The sequence below is a fragment of the Lolium perenne genome, chromosome 1 (genome assembly GCF_019359855.2).
Source record: "Lolium perenne isolate Kyuss_39 chromosome 1, Kyuss_2.0, whole genome shotgun sequence".
Lineage (NCBI taxonomy): Eukaryota > Viridiplantae > Streptophyta > Magnoliopsida > Poales > Poaceae > Lolium > Lolium perenne.
In genome coordinates this window covers 144129222-144137130 of record NC_067244.2, presented here as the reverse complement: position 1 = coordinate 144137130, position 7909 = coordinate 144129222, and the positions used below count along the sequence as shown (strand labels likewise).

Sequence of the window (7909 nt, the reverse complement as noted above, 5' to 3'; positions counted from 1 at the left end):
AATCGACGTCGACTCCCTCCCCTCGCAAAAACCCGTCGCCGACACCCTCCCCTCGCAAACACGCGCCCTCTCCCGCTCGCAAACACGCGCGACACCCCTCTACCTCTAGAAAACAAGCGCACTCTCAATCTCGCAAAAACGCGCCGACACCCCTCTCCCTCTCGCAAACACGCGCCGCCGACACACTCTCCCACTCGAAAACACGCGTCGCCGACACAACACTCCCTCTCGCAAACACGTGTCGCCGATTAGGGTTAGGGTTTGGTTTGTGTTTGATTAGGGTTAGGGTTTGGTTTGTGTTTGAACATTTACTTATCGATTTAATTCTTTTGCAGAAACAATGGATCAATTCGAACGGGACTTGGAACAGGAAGACATATTCGAGGACATGATCCGCGATGGTACAGAAGCCGACCGAGCCGGCTCCGGTGATGGAGAAGCCGACGGCTCCGGTCATGGAGAACCCGACGGCTCCGGTCATGGAGAAGCCGACGGCTCCGGTGACGGACAAGCCGGCAGCTCCGGTGACGGAGAAGCCGACGACGGCTCCGGTGACGAGGTATTAATGGAATTCTATATGTACATATGTATTGAGGCATTAGTATAGAGGCATTAATGCAATTCTATATGTATTCTCTTAGGCCTCCGAAGATAAGATAGAGAAACGAGGCCCGGCAAAGAAGTTGACCAAGAAAGACCACTTCACAATTGAAGTTATATCACCGGAAGGCCAACCGGTGGCACCCGAGAATGTCGGAGTGAAGTTCAAAAATCAGTGCGGAGTTGTGGTTAGAGATCGTGTCCCGATCACTTTGTCGAGAATGGAACAAGACGAAGAATGTGTCCGAAAATCAGGTTGCCGATAGGTACAAGGACACACTTTTCAGAGACCTCATGGCACATTTCACTTTGCCAGCATTTGGGATCGGAGTCTCGAGAATGCTAAGCAGCGAGAGCTAGTGAAGAAATGGGCTCTTAAGAAGATGGGCGAACTTTTCCGGGCGTATAAGAACCGGTTATGGAAAAATTATAAGAAAGACAAGAAGCCTCCAGTATTCGAGAACTACCTAGCGAAGCAGGAGCATAACTGGGAAGAATTTGTGAGGTACAAAGAATCAGAGGAGGCTGTGAACCTGTCAGCGAAAAACAAGAAGAATGCAAGCGAGAAGAAATATCACCATCATACGGGGCGAGGGGGCTACGGAAGAGCCATGCCTAAGTGGGATGCACAAGAGGCTGAGATGGAGCTGAACGGGATCACTCCAGAACCCACGCGAGAAGGATGGGACATAAGGGCTCGAAATTGGTTCCTCGCGCATGGCTGTGAGTATGACATGAAGACAGGGAACATTGTTGAAAGTGACACCAGGGTTAGGGTACCCAGGCAAAAATGGATTGAAGTGACGACAGATATAAAGGCGGGAAAACTAAAGTTTGCTCCCGATAGAGAGAAAGACTTGCTGACGCTTGTCCTCGGTAATCCTGAGAAGGGAGGACGAACAAGAGGCTTCGGCCCTAGTGTTCCGTGGTCGCTTGGGTTTCCGGCCGACGCGGAGACTTATAGAAGCCGAGCGAGAGCTAAACAACGCCACTGGAGGTGCAGAATGACCGGATGGCCGAGTTCCAACGCCGACTTGACCAGCAGCAGCGGGAGCTTCAGCAGCAGCAGCGGGAGATAAATGAACTAAAAGGACAGCGCCCGCCAGATAATACCGCTGAAATATCTCAGCGACGAGACAGCAGCGTGGCCGACTCGGAGGCCCCTCCTACACGGATGATGATAGATGCCGGTCCTGGCGACCCCTTGGATGGAATCAAGGAGACAACACCTTGTGATCTCCATGAGGTGTTCAGGAAGGTTTATGTTAAGGTGGCGGTCGGCTATGTCTTACCGGCATTTGGACCTGAAGGTGAGCCGGCAACATGGCATGGCAATCCGATTCCAGCTGGCTATGCTCGTGTCGGGGTGGATTCAGTTGTCCCGCAGTGGGAGACATTGGAGCTCCATATCCCTGGAGGTGATGGGGGGCTTACACTCAGAGAGGTGCTGGGAGAAATCATTCTCTGGGAAAAGAAGAACATCGAGGCTGCCGGGCTGGGTAGCACCTAGTACCGGTCGTCCCAGCGGGTCACCATCACCTCCTCCGGGTGATCGCAGGCCACCATCACCTCCTCCTACTGATCACATGTCGCCACCATCACCCCGTGGGTACGACGTCGACCACGACATCGGTAGTCCATCTCCATCTCCAGCGCCGCCGCCTCCGCCCACTAAGACTCGGAATGCATCCAGCCGGAAGCGTTTCAAGAGTCCTGTCCCCAAGAGGTCGCCCCTCCCAAAAGTACCAAAGGTTCCTCCCCCCCGTCCTTGGGATCTTCCTGTCGAGGAAAATGCGGCCGCTGTTGCGAAACACAACTATGATCATTTCCATAAGCCAAAACCTCCAGCGCCAGAGCCATACACAGAGAAGCAAATAGAATATGCTACTAGTTTTCTGAACACACCATCGCAGTATGAGTTACACGAGAAGAAGGATGACTATACACGCACTCTTGCGAAGGTAATTGACCAAAAGAAGGATGAAAAGGCTAAGGAGAAGGACATTGCTGGCACGAGCAAATCATCAGCTAGAAGTGCAGATGAGAAAAGGTCAAGTTCAACAAGTGCACCCCTCAAGGCCAAGCAAACGACAAAAGGCAAAAAGAGAAAGGAAGTTCCCCTCCTCGGTGCTCAGCCCAAACAATCGATCCCACCACTCAAAGTGTTTAATGTTCCCAAGGTATACCAGGAACATGGTGGTTTCGATATGGAAGAAGCTGCTAGCCTAGCGGCTGCACAGTAAAGTTTCCGTGGAGGAATTGCTACTTGCGGCAGATGCTGCACTACCCACCGCTGATATAGCTCCTAAATTTGTCTACGGGGCCGACTTGGTCAGCAGAGAGCAGCTGCATAAACTACCAACACATATGCGGAATTTGCATCAGTGGTACCTTGATGCATGCAAGGAGAAAAAAATGTACATCGTGGCGAGTATACCATGGGAATATTACTACCGAAAGGAGGAGATCCATATTGAGATGAATGAACTCTGGCAGTTATTCAATCTAGAAGCCCTCGACAAATCTCTCATGAGTTGCTATTGCTTGTAAGTTGTTAACTACATATAAGTTCATTTTCATTCAGTTCATGTTCGTTTTCATTGCATATATATACTCATTATATCTTATGGGTTCTCTTTTAGATCGAAGATCAGTGAGTGCAAAAGTAATAATATTATCAATGTTGGGTTTGTTGACCCAGATAAAATACATGTTGAAACGGTGAAGCATAAACGCGAAGAAACGGGGGGAAACCTACTAAGGTTTTTGGGGCAGCAATATTTCTGTGATTCAATATTGTTTCCTTACAACTACGAGTGAGAGTCTTAATGATCTTTTATATATGCACATTCAATTTTTCTTACTCGATGTTAAGTGTAATTCCTGACGTATATGCATAACATGTGCAGCTTCCACTGGATTCTACTAGACATTCAACCTGATAAGGGAATAGTTGAAGTAAAAGACCCACTTTGAGTAGAGGCACAGACGGGTTCCGGGACTTGCGTAAGTTGCTCCAAGTGTAATTTCCTTCATCGCCGCGCTTTATCTTTCGTGAGATATCAATTAATTATCCACTCATTCAATCATTCTTTTGCATGGCAGGGCTTGGCAAGCTTTGAAGAATGTTCATAAGGAGATTACCTTTGCAAAGAAGCTAACATTTAATCCTGTACCGTGCCCCCAGCAGCCACAAGGGACGAATCTATGTGGATACTACGTTTGCGAGTCCATTCGCATGTTAACCACTGAGAAGCAGAACAGAAATAAATTCGACGTAAGCAATAACATTCACAACTTTATTTATTATCATCAATATTTCGTTATCAAGACTGATATAGTCATACTCATCTCATTTTCGTATATAGGTCGACTTCATGCGGGACAGACTCCAACCAAAGGAACACGCACTAGGAATCGCGGAGGAACTGGCGGGACTTTTGGTTAGAGAAGTAATAAACAACAAAGGCTTGTTTAGTCCAGATAGTTGTTCTACCTCCAAATAGACGGTCGTTAGTACCGTTTGTCGATCGTGAGCTCCATGTATATATGTAGGGAACCTACGAATATGTGTAAGGGGAATCGACTTCTGCTTCCAATCTTTGTTTGATCGATCTATATATATATAATGAATGAATGTGTACAACTTCTAGTAGCGTACAAATATATGCAACTTTTATTTTCGGACGAAAAAAATGAAATAACAGGCGGTCGGTGGCGGGGGGGAGGGGTGCTGCACCCCTCAAACCCTAAAGCAGAAGCGTTGTGCGCGCGCCACGTAGAGGGCCTTTTGTCGCGGGTGGTAATACCGCCCGCGACAAAAGGGCCTGTGCCCTGCGCGCCCCGCGGCTGCCACGTGGTGGACCTTATGTCGCGGGTCGTAAGTGACCCGGGATAAAAGGCCACCCTTTTATCGCGCCTTGCTTGTCGCGGCTGGCCGCCCGCGACAAAAGGCCCTAACCACCCGGATCAAAAGGCCTGTTTTCCACTAGTGTGTCCAATCATGATTAGATTGTTTTTAGTTCTATATTTAAGTTTGTGTCACGATTATCCAATTTTCAAATAGATTTGACTTTATCAACTAAAATATCATGTATGTTTTTTTGTAACATATTGATATAAATCCGAGGACCATAATATGGCATATACTTTGGCGCTCCTACGTTTTGTGTACAGACATGTTCTCCGGTGTATAACGTCAACTATTAGTTTTCATCTAAATATTTAACTAAAAATTTAATTTAATTGTGATATTGTGAAATATTTCTATGGACGAAGGTAATATGATATATTTCTAACAACCCATGATTTAGACTAACGCTTGTACACTCTGTCTAGGAAATGTTGGAGCTTTTATTAATAGGAAATTCTTAGTTGATTAATATATATTTTGTAAGTAGATAGACCATATAATAACATGAACACCCTCGTATATATGTATGACATCCGTACATGCTTCCAAATATAAGTTGCTAGCTGCACGCAATAGGGTATCATACCAGCGCCAACATGTCTCTACTTTAAAATGAAGTACATCTGTAGTATGGATTTAAGTAGACGCCTACGCATGATATATTAAACTTGCGCGCTTTAGCTAAATTCTTGCTGTATGCACCTAGTTTAATAAGATGGACATCATGTCATCTACAAAAACATAGAGATCAGGAGATACAATACATGCAATAGTAAAATATATATAGACAGAGGGAGATGCATGTACTGTCCAGCATTGAGAAAGTAGCGATCTGATTTTCTCTATCGATCTCTACCATCAACAATCTGGCATCATGTTTCTTGCACTGATATAACCTGAGCTGCCTTCGACTAATTGTATGTCTAGCTACGGCTAGCAGCCACACATGGAAGCTCTGAAACTTTCCGTGTGTAGCCATTATCATTTATCAAAATAAGAAAGAAATCAGGTTTGGTTCAATTATTCATGATCGATGTATGGAAATAGCGATATGCACTTGCATGCTTTGGAGTAGGCATTATTGTACCTTGTATCTATGTCAGTAGATGCATTCTCGAGGAAACGAACAAATTATCTGAAAATTTAGACGTGGCTCTCCATGGTGGCTAGACATTGTCAAGATGCTCAGGGATATAGCGGCAGGACCGTCGTGCTCACCTCAGCATCCTCGAACTGCTCGACCATGTTGTCCTCGTCGCCAAGGCGTCATCCGACACCACGGCTCCCCACCGTTCCATGAGAACCGCATCGCTGTCTCCGGCCACTCCATCCCCGAGTATGCCATGGAGATCATCGAAAGTTCGAAACCCTCAAGCCGGACGTCTTCATCGCCACCGCGCTCACATACCGAGAAGCTGTCGGGTCGATGCCCACGTCCTTTTCCGCTCGCCACGTCAGGTCTGCGCATCGACGGTAGTGGAGGTATGTATCTTGTTGGAGCGGTTCATCAAGATGGTGCTGCGAATGTCGCAGCTATTCGTGGGGCACCACCGACCTGCTGTCTCGCCTGGGCTTCTAGTCATTCAACCTCACATTCGTGCTCTCCTCCACAACCAAGGGTCTCCCGGTGTTCATCCATGAGCGCCCCATCCTGGAACGGCAGACCTCCCGGGGCGCATACCGCGTGTTTTCCTATGCCGCCTCCAACGGCGCCTCCGTACTCTTTCCGTTCCTCGTCGTCATGTCGATCCTCTAGGCTACACCGGTACGGTGTACTTGCTCGTAATATTTTGAGATCCATCACAACCAATATAACACGGATTGATTAGATAAGCCAAGTTCGTTTTAAATATATAGGCATCTTTCACCGAGAGAAACAAATCGTGCACCTGTTCTCACGAAAAGAACTTCTATTAGACGTACAATCCCATAGGCTACTGTGAGTCCGGATAGAACTCGTCCGATGATTGTGCCAGCTATATCTGGTTTCGTACGGCGTTTTTTTAAATGAATCTACGACCTGGTTGCGTACTATAATAATTAAACAAACGTGTTGAGACGTGTTACGTGACCGCACATGATATTATAAATCACAACTATTTCGGTTAATCCCGACCATAAATTTTAGATCCAATTGTCTTAATTATCTTGATGATGTGGATTAACATGGTGTCTCGTATGGTGCCTCCAATTAGTAAATATAAGATTGTTTTGATAAGTGTTGTGTGGGTGAACCTATGCTAATGCACCGCCCTTCCTAGAACTAATACATACTTGTGATTAAACCCCTTGAAAGCATCCGCAAATACAAGAAAGTAATTAAGATAAATCTAACCACAGCCTTAAACTCTGAGATCCTGCTATCCCTCATGCATCGATATACCAACGGCGGTTCAGGTTGCTGTCACTCCGGCAACCCCACAATTAGCAAAGAATACAAGATGCATTCCCCTAGGCCCATAAAGGTGAAGTATCATGTAGTCGACGTTCACATGATACCACTAGAAGAATAACACCACAACTTAAATATCAAACCATTAAATATTACTCAACATAGTTCACTACTAACATTTAGACTTCACCCATGTCCTCAAGAACTAAACGAACTACTCACAAGACATCATATGGAACATGATCAGAGGTGATATGATGATGAATAACAATCTGAACATAAACCTTAATTCAACGGTTTCACTCAATAGCATCAATAACAAGGAGTAATCAACACCGGGAGAGTTTCCCCTATGAAATAATCAAGATTCAACCCTAGATGTTACATCGGAGACGAGGTGCAGCGGTGGATATGACGGTGTCGGTGGTGGAGATGATGATGATGATGATCCCAATGAAGTCCAGCTCGATGACGGTGACGATGGCGATGATTTCCCCCTCCGGGAGGGAATTTCCCCGGCAGATTTCAGCCTGCCGGAGAGCTCTTTTCTCTCTGGTATTTTCCGCCCCGCAGAGGCGGCTGTGTGTATTCTCGATCTCCCCCAGCACCTTAGGTTTTCGGGTAGATGAAGTACGCGAAAGGGAGATGGTCGTGGGGGGTCGTGGGCCCCCTCCCCACGTGGCGGCACGCCTGGCCTGGTGGCCGCGCCGGCCTATGGGGAGGGCCCATGGCGGCCCTCCTCAGCCTCCCCTTTTGGCTGGCTCCGTCTTCTGGGTAAATAAGAGCTTCGGTATATTTTCCGTTAATTGTTGATCTTCAGAAATATTGTATCCTGACGGTGCTTTTTCCAGCAGAATCCTGACTCCGGTGAGTAATTCTTCAATAATCATGAAACATGCAAAATAGGTGAAATAACATAAGTATCATCTCTAAATATGAAATATATCAATGAATAACAGTAAATTGTGATATAAAATAGTGATGCAAAATGGACGTATCAACTC

At 46.4% G+C, this 7909-nt stretch overlaps 1 long non-coding RNA gene across 1 annotated transcript; it reads left to right on the top strand.

Moving 5' to 3' along the window:
- The first annotated feature begins 3646 nt into the window (after window positions 1–3646).
- On the top strand, window positions 3647–4252 carry LOC127298349 (uncharacterized). The gene is made up of 2 exons (XR_007849729.2): window positions 3647–3877; window positions 3969–4252. It is a non-coding gene; the product is annotated as an uncharacterized lncRNA (long non-coding RNA).
- Window positions 4253–7909: the final 3657 nt, after the last annotated feature.